Raw genomic sequence first — 13,518 nt, 5'->3', positions numbered from 1 at the left:
ATGCAATTTTGTACACTTATCACTAATAAGCAGATATACAAGTGATCAAACTTTGGTGAATCTAGCTTCGTAAGTATGGTAGTTATTGGTTTCACTGTTGTGAACTCTTAAAACTAATAAACTTCGAGAAATTTCAGTATAGTGTGACCTTATATGCGGAAGCCGGAGAGTTTGAACGAGGAATGCAGTTGGAACTGTTTAGATCTATTGTTATTTTATTTGCAAAATTGTTGTTTTCATTTGTTACTTGTAATTTATTAAGTTCTTGTTGCTGTAATACCTATAACTGTGATGTCTATGAAGGAGTATATTGAACACTTAAATGCGTATTTATGCTGTAATAATTATTAAATGAAGTTTTTATACATTAGTATGTTGACTGATAATAATGTTCTATAATGTGAGAAGATCCTTTAGACGTTTTTGCCCTTCAAATTAAAAATATCTGGGTTTTACTTCAAATATTCCTATCCCTAGCGTGTTGAAAAGGACTAACAATGGCGGCCGACTCGGTGATTGCGCTACTCTGTATATCCACGGACTCTGGCTCTTAGTCAGGTTCTCTCATCCCACTCCACCAATGTATAAGCATTGGAAAGATAAACAATCTAAAATCTTTATTAGAATGTCTTGAGCAATTTTGGGCTGCACATCCAGGCATTTTGAAAATTTATTTTATGAAATATGTATATTTTAACACAAATTCCTTCCACAACCCAACGTAAACAAACCGAATAGATGGATAAAAAATCAAAGTCCGTCGATAAGTCAGGTCTTCGCACGCCCCCATATTTGCGCCATCTGTTTGGTCTGTTTACATTGCGCTATGGTTAGAAATTTGTGTTTAAATTTATATATTTTATAAGCTAAGTTTCCAAAATGCCTGAATGTGCTGACCCATATGGAATTTAGATTAAGTTGGCTATACTTTCAACACAAATATAAAAATAGGAATAAAGGAGGCCAAAAGGGCAAGTACCGTACATATAGTGATTAAAGGTACATTCACAATGAAAATTAAACATAACCGTAATATAAACACAGAAGTTTGCGCCCAAGCTACCAAATGGGATCATTCACAATGATTCACACAAGCATTGACATAAACATTACCGTAAAACGTTAACATGAAAGTCTGCGAACTCCAAACTTTCATGCTTATGCTTATGTGATTTGCAAACAGAACACAATCGTGGAGCGCTGAAGTATACGACAGAATATGAGGAAATGGCGTCGTTGTTATGTTCCCATGGTTACCAAGTATGTTTGCTGTTATGTTTATGTTCCCATCGTGAATGATGGTATGACTTCCTGATTTCACTGTAACGTTAAGTTAACGCTTACGTTATGTTTAATTTTCATTGTGAATTAGCCTTAACTTCAGTAATTGTTTGTGTTGTTGTAAGGCAGATATTAATAGCATTGGTTAGCAATGTTGTTAAGCAATATAAAGTAAATTAGTTTATTTAAATTAACAGAACTCATTTAATCCAAGGAATGTGATAGTTGCTGTATTATTAGGTTTTCAGGAAACTTATGAAAAAAACTTCAAAATACAGTAATGCAAACAATACTTTTTATTCAAGATATACGGCTAATCACAAATAAAGTAACCATTCAAGCAGAAAATTATATTTTAAAACAAATATCCGAAATAAAAAAAAAATGTTGTGCCCTTTTGCTCTCAAAGTACCTAATGTGCTCCTTTCAGTAGATTTTCTGTTTCAGTAAAGTTTACCTATATCTTTCCTCGGTAACTGAATAACTAATCTTCCATAAACAAAACCCAGTGCATTAACGGTGATTCTCACCCGGGGCCTCGGTTCGTTGAGGAGTCAAAGACCAGTTAATGAGAGGCCGCGAACAAAATAATAATAATAATAATAATAATAATAATAATAATTTTTGTAAAAAGTTAAACACCCGACTATTTTACGTTAAACAAAAACAATCATATTATTTTCTCTTTCTACGTACGAGTATAATAGTTTTTTTTTATTTAACCTCTGTCTGTGTCTTTAAGATATAAAATGTTTGTATGGAAAATTTTCCAATAAATTGGAGACATCATTGTATAATTATTATTTACTTTTAGGAGAATCTTAAAGAGTATTCTTATTCTGTTTCCGTGAAGTCCCAAGTTACGTTATTTTGCAGGGCATAAAGTTATCAGTGTCCGGTTTTCTGAAAATGTATTACATTACTGAAGCTCTACGATTCTTTTTTCTGTACAGCAGTGGCAAAAAAAAGCGGACCGACCCTTTTAGCTGATTCCAGAGCCTTGGGCACTCAGAACACGATAGACTGGTAACCAAGACTTTCGTGGTTCGAATCCTGCCTGCCAAGGAAACTTTTTTTTGTTCCTTATTCAAATTTATTCCCAATACTTTTCGATTGCAGCGATATTTTACTACTTAATTAACTTATTATTCCCAGAACATGAATTTTACCAGCAATCGAAAAGTATTGGGAATAAATCTGAATATGGAACAAAAAAAGTGTCCTTCCCGGGCAGGATTCGAACCACGAAAGTCTTAGTTACCAGTCTATCGTGCTCTGGAGTGAACAAGGCTCTGAAATCTGCTACAAGGGTCGGACCGGTTATCTTTTGCCACTACTGTACTTCAGAAGAAATATTCACAAGTTTCAGATATTATTCATCCTCTTCCACAGTGTCAGTTTGTCGCCTATGGAACTCCTTACCTCGTCATGTCAGGAATTGCCGAACGGTTAATCAATTTAAATTAAGAATTAAGAACTACATACTTTTACATGAATTCCATTTGTGTTAGCCGATTTTTATAGGTTATTCTGTGTGTGTATAAATTGTCATATAGGCCTATCTTAAAGTAGAATTAGGATATGAATTGTAAATAACTTAATTATGTAGGCCTATCATTTTTAGTTAATATTTCATTATAGCCCATGTGAGTTTGTTAATGTGAATGAAAATTATTTTTATATTTATGTATGACTTTCCTATTTTTGTCATTGTTTCAATATGTATTTTACTGCTGGTAGTGTGGAAGAGAAGGCCTCATGGCCTTGACTCTGCCAGAATAAATAAATTAATTAATTAAATAAATTAATTAATTAATTAATTAATTAAATAAATAAATAAATTAATTAATTAATTAATGAAGAAATGAAGAAATGAATAAATAAATAAATAAATAAATAACTAAGTAAGTAAATAAATAAATAAGTAAATAAATATTTAAAACTTGAATTTTGTTTAGTTTGTTTTATTTACACCATAAAATTATAACAAAAATGCCACAAAAATATAGCTTTAATTACATTTTCTTTGGTGTTTTGTAGAGATGTGTCCTAAATATTATGAAATATATAATAATAATAATAATAATAATAATAATAATAATAGTAATAATAATAATGATTTATTTAACCTGGCAGAGTTAAGGCCATACGGCCTTCTCTAACACTCAACCAGGAGAAAAAACTTCGTTACAAAAACACTACAAATTTACAAAGTACACTACAATTTTACACACAAAACTGAATAAGATAATAATAATAAAATGTAAACAACAAGTAAGAAGAAATCAGATGTAGGCCTAATATATAACATAGAGAAAGAAAGAAAAAAAGCATAATAAAATGTGAACAGCAAGTCAAAAATAAATTAGGCATACAAAGTATAAAAAAATAAGACAATTATTGATAATAATAATAATAATAATAATAATAATAAATAAGAATAGTAATAATAATGATAATAACAATAATAATAACAATAATAATAACAGGCCTAATAGTAATAATAATACTAATAGTAGTAATAAAATAGTGCAGTACAAAGCATACAATGAATATAACATTTTTAAGTACACACAGTAAGGAAAATTATGATTATATATAGCTCAACTTATCACATTAGAGCTATACCATTATCGGAAAATATGAAAAAAAAAATGTGAATACGTGGAAACATGCAATACAACACTTGTCATAATAGTAAGTTAGTTTGGCAACTCGTCATAAGATAATTTTCTAACATGGATTTGAAAGATTTCAATGTTCGGCAGCCCTTGACTTCAGGCGGCAGAGAGTTCCAGTGACGAGAGGTAGCAACAGTGAAAGATGAGGAATACAGAGATGATGTGTGAAGTGGAATTTCTAGCGTGTTATCGCGTTGTGATCGAGTATTAATATTATGATAGCGAGAGAGAGAGTATGAAAACGAGCGAATAAATAATAGGGGGATGACGTGTGCATAATTCGATATAGGAGAGAAAGTGAGTGCAGATTTCTCCTCTCATGTAACCTAAGCCATGATAACTTCTCGAAAGAAGGTGAGATATGATCATAGTATCGAACATTACAAATGAAGCGGACGCACGCGTTATGAACACGCTGTAGTTTCTGAGCGGAATCAATCCTCAGAACACTGAACAAAACGTCGCAATAATCGAAGTGAGGTAGAATGAGTGTCTGTACCAGCGTCTGTTTTAATTTAGATGGATAATGATACAAACTTTTTAGTGAATGGAGAATAGAGAATGCCTTCTTACATGTATATTTAATATGCGTAGGCCCAACTAAGATTAGATTCGAAATGCACTCCGAGATTTTTTATGGTAGAGCTAAACGGGATGATTGTTTTATTCAGTTTCACAGGTGAAATATTCAGGTCGTTGACTACAGGAATTAATCTACGGTTCGCGAACAGAATAGCCTGTGATTTACATGCGTTTAGGTTAAGCCCAAATTGTTGAGACCAGGAAGAGATGGAATCAAGATCTTCATTAAGACTATTAATGCTATCATTTAGTGCATCAGGACGGTCTGAAATATACAATTGAACGTCGTCTGCATATATTTGATAAATTTGTAAAAGGCAATGAAATCCAGTACCTCCGTATTGGTTGGATGATAGTTCAACTCTGCTAAGGAATGTGGATGTGAGACCAGCAGTCGGCTGGTCAGCCTTAGTCCTTTATGGGCTGTCGCGCCACTAATTTATTGATTGATTACATACAGCTTTCTTATAGCTAGGTCCGCTTCATACTTCAAATGAATAGCTGATAAGTTAATTTTACATGCATTTTAATTTTAATAAAATTGAAACTTGTGTTTGAATCCGCCTTATGATAGGACGCTGCGCCGGCACAGCATGCGCGTGCTCGTGAGGATCAGTCAGTAGAAAGAGATAAGAAACGGAGACGTTTGAGCGACGTAATACAAAAGTTTGAGCATATAATTCGCACTGTTTTCCTTTCCTTTCTTGTAGTTGGTTGTTATCGATGAAGGTACTAACTGTCGCCGCAGTTTGAACACAGATTAAGACTTCATTATGCAACCTGCAAGATAATAAGTAGTGAAGCTCGGAGGTGACTGTGAGTACACGACTGTCAGCTGTCAGCAACGGACACCAACAGGTGAGTGCGAGCCGTGAGGCTAGTTCCGTCAAGAGAATATCCTATCGTTGGTTTTGAAGGAATTTAGGTACGTCCCCAAAAGCTTAAATTAGGAAAATATTTTGTTATTAACGCACATAACTTTATTTATTTTATTTTATTGGGTTATTTTACGACGCTGTATCAACATCTAGGTCATTTAGCGTCAGAATGAAATGAAGGTGATAATGCCGATGAAATGAGTCCGGGGTCCAGTACCGAAAGTTACCCAGCATTTGTTCGTATTGAATTGAGGGAAAACCCCGGAAAAAACCTCAACTAGGTAACTTGCCCCGACCGGGATTCGAATCCGGGCCACCTGGTTTCGCGGCCAGACGCACTGACCGTTACTCCACAGTTGCGGACACAGAATTGTAATAATGGAAAAGATACTTCAAATTAATTCTGTTTTTTTTTTAATAAAACTAGGGGTATACAGAACAAAATTTTGGGGTTACCAACTTTGTATTCAGACCTAGTCGCTTCGATATTTCGGGAGCATTTCCACTATCAGGGTCAAATCACCGAAGACATATATGAAATGTCGCCTATTCCATTTGACCGATTATACAGTATCTAGACTAGTCTGACCTCGGTAATATGACTCGGAACGATGAAGATATTAAGTATGGACAAAAGAGTAGAAACCACAAATTCCATTCCTGAACTTATTTTGAAAATTTACTCAACGAATTTACGAATTTGTTAATTTCTTCAACCACAGTCCTTCTCTCCGATCGGAAAATGTTCACTATCGAAAAAATTATAATTCATTATCGAATATTTACTATTAAGTTATTTCTTTCTTCAAAGAGATATATAAATGTACTATTTTGATAAACATACGGGAGTACATCAATGACTAAGAGGTAATACCTTGTATTTGTGAATTTGCTGGGGAATCAGAAAACTTTTTCAAAAATTAATTTCTTTCAAAATAAATAAACTATTTATATGTTTCTATTATTGTTATGTTGTTATTGTTGTATTATTGTATATGTGTTTCTGCTTTGCAAGAGCTCCTACTCGAGGACAACATATTTACGTTACAACTTACCCTGTCCTGATTTATTGTTTTCAATTTTTGTCTAGAATTTACAATGCCTCTGATATTATATTACATTTCACAGCAGCCATTCAATGACTGCACTACAAATACAAATATTTCTCTTGACGTCAATCGCTAACTGTACATATTTGTTAATTTTGTTAGAATTTTATCTATAAGTAACAGGTCAGTGATACGTAACTATTATTATTGTCTTATTATGTTTGTGATAGTTTACTGGAGATAGAAACTGTTGTTGACAAGGTCCTTTATTTCTATTGTCCCATCTGTTCAGGTTACCATGAACTATTTCTCAAGCTAATAGATAGAATGACGAAAAACATGCGGTTGAGTGTACATGTTTGAAAGAAGTCCAATGTTCTTTAGGTTTCTGTGTTACTGTCCTAGATTCCTATTCTCCGAAAATTATTAAACGGATATTTCTCTTTCAAGATGGCGACGAAGTGTTAGTTTCTGATATATTACCCCTGCGAATTCTTCATAACTGTCAAGGTACTCCTTTGAAGCAAAGTTCTTGCAGCTTGATGTTTCAAGTTATTGTTGGATTCTTTCGAGTGCTTTTTTGAAATTATCTAATTCATTTTGCATATGTTTTGATGGATACTATCTGATCCTGAACTTCGGTTATGAATCCCCATTTTTGGAATAATAATAATAATAATAATAATAATAATAATAATTATTATTATTATTATTATTATTATTATTATTATTATTATTATTATTATTATTATTATTGAATATGCATCTGCAGCTTGGAATTATATTACTTCAACTGATTCGGTGAAATTGGAAAATATTGAAAGAAAGTTTATTTTCTTATGTGCTTTTCGATTTATACCGAATTGCTCTGACTTTAATTATGAGATTACCTGTAAATATTTTAACTGTTGTAGCTTTTGTTGTAGACGTCTAAATCTTGATTATCAATTTTTTGCGAAGTTATCAAGGGTAATATTGATTGTGAATCTATCATAAATAATATCAGTCTTCGTATTCCTACGAAGGGTTTAAGATTTCAAAAATTTTTTTACAACAGAAATTCAAAATCTCTTTCTCCAGTCTGTAGAAGCATAAAATATGCCAATTTACATAGGACCAATTTAGATCCTTTTAAAGTGTAGTTTCGTTCATTAGTATTTACTGTCCTTGTTCTCAGTTTTATTTATGTTTTATTCTAGATTTAAGATATTATTTTATTTATTCTTGCACCTTTGTATCTTCCGTTTGTATATTGTGCTGAACTATAATTGGCCTCTGGCTGTTGTTCAGCACACAAATATTAATAAATGAATAAATAAATTAATTAATAATAATAATAATAATAATAATAATAATAGTAGTAGTAGTAGTAGTAGTAGTAGTAACAATAATAAGCATGACAAGCTGGAGACAATTAGAAGCATATTTGGAGTCGATCTTCCGAAAGGAGGAAATGATAAGAGGATGATAGTGATGATGATGATGATCAGGGAAAGGATTTATATGTAAATACATATTTACTTATAAAGCTAATATAATTTATATTTTGCATTATCTTTATGTTTCACAATGTGTAGGGTTGAAAAATCCTACTTTTATTTTCCATATTTTTCCATATTTTAGAGTTTAGTACATATTTTCGTTAATTTCCATATATTTTCCATATTTCATATAAAACAGTCCATATTATATTAGGTTTAAGAATAAAACAAAACAGAATTCCATTAACTTTTAAAAATACATTTCAACAATAGAGATTTAAACACATGTTCAGTAATCCCTTTAACATCAGAGTTATTTGAAAATTAGCAGTCCTATCAACAATGGGAAAGTAAGTTACAAAACTGTATTAATTTAATTTAAAATTTTTAACAGACTTCAGTTGTGCAGCTCAACAGTTAAATGCCAGTCAGAGTACACATAGGTTCAGTTTTGTAAATCATACTATAAAGACGGTAAATATGCCAAAAGTACGTCATTCAGTCAATTTAAAATCAAAACTAACAAGTTACATTTCAGAATTTAAAGAAGATGGTTTATCAACTGACAATAAAATATTATTTTGTAATTTGTGTCAGTGTGCAGTATCATCTACACAAAAGTTCCTGGTGCAACAACACATTACAACTAGTAAACATCAGGCCAACAAACAACTAAATTCCAAGCAGAGACAATTGTTTTTAACACAACCAACAACATCGAATGTAAGATCTGAGTTTAACATCGACCTGTGCCGTTCTCTCATCTCTGCTGATATTCCTCTCTACAAACTAAAGAATAAGGTCTTCAGGGAATTCCTTGAAAAATATACTCAACATACAATCCCGGATGAGTCAACACTTAGGAAGACGTATGCTCCATCCATCTACGATGAGACAATACAGAAGATAAGAGATGAAATTAAAGATAGTTCAATTTGGGTTTCCATTGATGAGACTCCCGACAAAGAAGGTAGACTTGTTGGTAATGTAGTTATCGGTTTGTTAAGTGAACAATATTCTGAACGAATTCTTTTACATTGTGATGTTCTAGAAAAGTGCAATAACAAAACTATAGTTAAACTGTTCAACGAAGCTATGGGTATCCTGTGGCCAAAGGGTATTATGTACGATAATGTGTTATTCTTTATTAGCGATGCTGCCCCTTATATGGTCAAAGCTGGACAAGCATTATCTGTTGTATATCCTAAATTGACTCATTTTACTTGTGTGGCGCATGCATTTCATCGTGTGGCAGAAGTGGTCAGAGACAATTTCCCTAAAGTAGATTTGTTGATTTCATCAGTGAAAAAAGTATTTCTCAAAGCTCCCAGTAGAGTTAACGTGTTGAAAGAAATGTACCCTGAAATTCCATTGCCACCAAAGCCAATTTTAACTAGATGGGGTACATGGCTAGAAGCAGTTGAATATTATGCCGAACATATAGACTCTATTAACAATGTTCTCCTTGCATTGGACTCTGAAGATGCAGTCTCAATTGATACTGCGAAAACAGTTACCTGTGACATAAGTGTGAAGAATGACTTAGCTCACATTCAGCATACATTTTCATGCATCATAAAAACGCTCAAAAGTCTCCAAAATAGGCACCTTTCACTATCTGAAAGTTTTGAAATTATAAATAGTACTGTGGAACAACTGAATCGTGGTAGAGGTAAAGTTGCAGATGCAGTAAGAGCTAAGGTGGACACTGTACTTTCAAAAAACCCTGGATATGAAGAACTACAAAAGGTTGTTGCTGTGATGAGTGGTGAATCAACAGTGAAGATTAACTTGGACTTATCCCCAGCAGACATTGTGAAATTGAATTATGTACCAGTTACTTCTTGTGACGTCGAACGCTCTTTTAGTCAGTATAAATCTATCCTCAGAGACAATAGAAGAAGATTCACTTTTCAGCACTTGAAAGAAATGTTTGTAACCTATTGTTATGGTAACAGACAATAAAAATTGTGTTTTGTTGAAACTACATTGGAAGATAAGGTACGTCCATTATATTTTTTTGTTTAGTTTGATTAAAATGTACCAATATTTAACGTACATAGTCATTTTTTTATAATTTTAAGTCCATATTTAATTCCATATTTTGGTAAAAATCCATATTTAATTCCATATTTTGGTAAAAATAACTACATATATATTTACATATTTCATATATTTTTAGTCCATATAAATCCGTTCCCTGATGATGATTATTATTACTATTAGTAGTAGTAGTAGTAGTAGCAACAGTAGTAGTAACAGCAACAGCAGTAGTAGTAGTAGTGATGTTAGTGGTAGTGGTAGTGGTAGTAGTAGTAGTAGTAGTAGTAGTAGTAGTAGTGGTAGTGGTAGTGATAGTGGTAGTAGTAGTAGTAGTAGTAGAAATATTGGCATATTATTGTTATACTGTGATACTCGCTTAGACTATTGTATTGCTATTTACCAAGAATTAAAAATAAATGTTTATGATAATGAATATTATAATAATGTAATCATCAGCGTAATCATTATCCATAATCATAAATATAGAGCCTATGCAATAAATGGATGTTATAATATGAAATATACTATAACATTTTCCTCCACAGTGTCTATTAAACAAACTTTTCTGAGTCTCATTTTATTTGAATAACGTATTATCGTGACCGACGTGTGTTTAGTAGACATCAAATTCATTTATGAGATTGTTAAACGAAGCTGTATTACCTGCATGATCATCAAGCATCGGTAGAATTGGTCATAGTGTGATGATACTTTTCGATATGAGTCGGAGGTTCGCCAAGGTATTAACTTATAGTTTGGAAAACCGCCGAAAAAAGTTCTACCAGCTATTACCTAAGAGACATTCGAGTGACATCGGAGCGCAATCTCGAAGCATGAACATGCTCGTTATTTCTGAAATTCACCGGGTTCCTAGAATCTCATTACATTAAAATTAATTTTACGGGGATGGAAGGCGTAAAAATTAGGAATAAATTAATTAAACATAGAAAGTAGGGATAGACGGGTACTAAAATGAATCTTGGAAGAAAAAATTGCGTACTTAGTGCAAATGTCCTACTAATTTATAAAATTACAAGCGATAGTTACCGAGCACATTGGTGTACAGGTTCCCATGCCTGACTCGTATTCAGGAGGACTGCGATTCGAACCCTGTGACCGGCTATTCTGACTTAGTCTTTCGTAGTTTCGTAAGTCTCTCCAGGCAACTGTCGGGATAGTAATTACCAATTACAATGAAAACGACCCGCTTCCTTCCTAACCCTAGGAGTTTTAATCACCACGCTTCAGCATCAGTCAACTTCCACGACTAGCCACAGTAGCCACTAGAGTTGGGTCGATTCGTGAACGAATCCTTCATTCGAATGACTAATGATAAAGAATCGTAAGAATCGATTCGTGGTATCAACGAATCGCCGGTCAAAAGAATCGTAACGTATCGTCGTTCAAAAGAAGAGTAACGAATCGGCATGGTATCGTAACCCACGATTCTATTTACTTGTACCTATAATGTAACCTGAAAACGGAATTTCCGAACCGTGGCGATTGCTCCCGAGCGAGAGTGAAATCAAAATATTGCATTTGTTAAGTGTGAAAAATAATGAACACGAACTTGAAATTTGCATGGTTAAATAGAGATGTAATGAAAAAATTTACTTGATAATGAGGTTCAGTTGATAAATTATAATTAAGAAACACTATCCTGTATAATTTTGTAGACTGATGGAGGGCATGATGAATGGTTCCAGCCAATGAGAAAGGGACAATCCAATGTCTCGCCTCTTATGCCATCTATGCGAAAGATGTAGAACCTTTTTGTTCTACCCGTGCTTTGCAAAGGAATGTGTCCTGTGAGTCGTTCGTTGACGATTCAAAAGAATTGTTAGAATCGCAGACTGGGAAGTATCGTGAACGAATCATTAGAATCAATTCGTAATGTATGATTGAATCGTTGGAATCGACTTCTAATAAAGAATCGTGTTGCCCAACTCTAGTAGCCACCTATCCGGAAAATAGTTCACGACACTAGCTGATAACACTGCCTTCTGCCGAAAGACAGGAGTCAAATCGCGGTAAACGGGGAAAATAGGTTACTCAGAAAAAATAGACTAGTCACATTTTGTAAAAATTTGGTATTATGATTGGTCATCAGTTTCTCAGTTTATGTCTGCTTTCCATTGCCTAATAAAGCCTGATACTTTCCCCGATAGATTACAGACCAATCGCGGTAGAAATGTTAAATGTTATGTTTTATTTAACGACGCTCGCAACTGCCGAGGTTATATCAGCGTCGCCGGTGTGCCGGAATTTTGTCCCGCAGTTCTTTACATGCCAGTAAATCTATTGACATTAGCCCGTCGCATTTAAGCACACTTAAATGCCATCGACCTGGCCTGGGATCGAACCCGCAACCTTAGGCATAGAAGGCCAGTGCTATACCAACTCGCCAACCAGGCTGACATCGCGGTGATGATCATAATTTATTATTATCATGCATGAGAAATTGATTGCGAAGGGCTAATTAGAATTGTGAAGGAAGAGAGTTTCCTTTGAATTGGCATTATCCCAGCAAGGGACTTGGAAAAACCACGAAAAATCCAAGTCATTACTGTCGTTCCTGGGATCGCATCCCAGAGGCCTGAATACAAGGCGAGAACTATTACTCCATCGTACTCCGCAGTTCACATAATTACAGTGGGCAAATGTGAGTGCAACTATCTGCTGAAGGTCATTGTTGCTAGTGTAAACAATTAACACACCTAACATGGGCAGGAGGAGGGGATAGAGACGTGACAAGAGGCAGATTGGCATGGACGATATTATACTGAAATGCGTCCAAGCGTCCAGGCACATCGGGTAAATATTCAACTAAACGTTTTACGTCATTCTTGACAGGGTGCATGTAATATCAGACCCAGCAAAGCACGAGAGATGAAATGTCGGCGAGATGAGTAATTGTACGAAATTAACTTTAGACGATATCGATGACGTTGATTCTGCTTTCATTGTAACGATACCTCAATCAAAATCGTACGGTATGTAGTAGCTAGACGTTTTGTGATCAGTGATGATTTATACTGCATTGATTTGCCTTGTATTTGCCGAAAGTAAATCAATATTGACTTCCTGTTAAGAAGAGTAACAAATACAGGGTGTTAAAAAATGTATCCAATATTTTAGGAGGTGTTATTATGCATCAAAACAAGAAAATAATGTCTAATAAACATGGGTCCTACAACACATACTTTCTGAGATCTGAATACTTGTGCATAGAAGGTGCTCAATGTGATGTCCATTTATGGCAATGCATTCCTCTGCCATTCGGCGTAAGGAATCACGTACTCTTTGAAATTGGTTGTTCTTGATAACTAAAAGTCTAGAAGATTTAGATTTGAGGAACGGGCAGGCCAAGGTGTGGGGCCTCCCCGATCAATCCAGCGGTCCTGAAATGTCAGCGTCAGGTGTTCACGCTCATTGCGGAAAAAATGTGCTGGTGTGCCATTATGCATGCACCACATCTCTAGTCTTTGCTGACATGGCACATACTCCAGCAAGGTAGGTAATA

The 13,518-nt window shown here is 34.1% G+C and overlaps 1 protein-coding gene across 4 annotated transcripts in view; it reads left to right on the top strand.

Moving 5' to 3' along the window:
- The first annotated feature begins 5,249 nt into the window (after positions 1–5,249).
- The window catches only part of LOC138696353 (sodium/hydrogen exchanger 9B2-like), a 53,002-nt gene continuing 44,733 nt past the window's right edge, over positions 5,250–13,518 (top strand). For 2 of the 4 annotated variants that reach the window (XM_069821176.1, XM_069821173.1), the window contains exon 1: positions 5,250–5,402. The gene's annotated coding sequence lies outside the window, so the exon portion shown is untranslated. Of the gene's footprint in view, positions 5,470–13,518 lie in introns of all 4 variants that reach the window. The other 2 variants (XM_069821177.1, XM_069821174.1) reach the window with 2 other exon arrangements.

The sequence above is a fragment of the Periplaneta americana genome, chromosome 3, assembly GCF_040183065.1.
Source record: "Periplaneta americana isolate PAMFEO1 chromosome 3, P.americana_PAMFEO1_priV1, whole genome shotgun sequence".
In the NCBI taxonomy this organism is placed as follows: domain Eukaryota; kingdom Metazoa; phylum Arthropoda; class Insecta; order Blattodea; family Blattidae; genus Periplaneta; species Periplaneta americana.
This window is presented reverse-complemented; position numbering and strand designations above follow the sequence as displayed.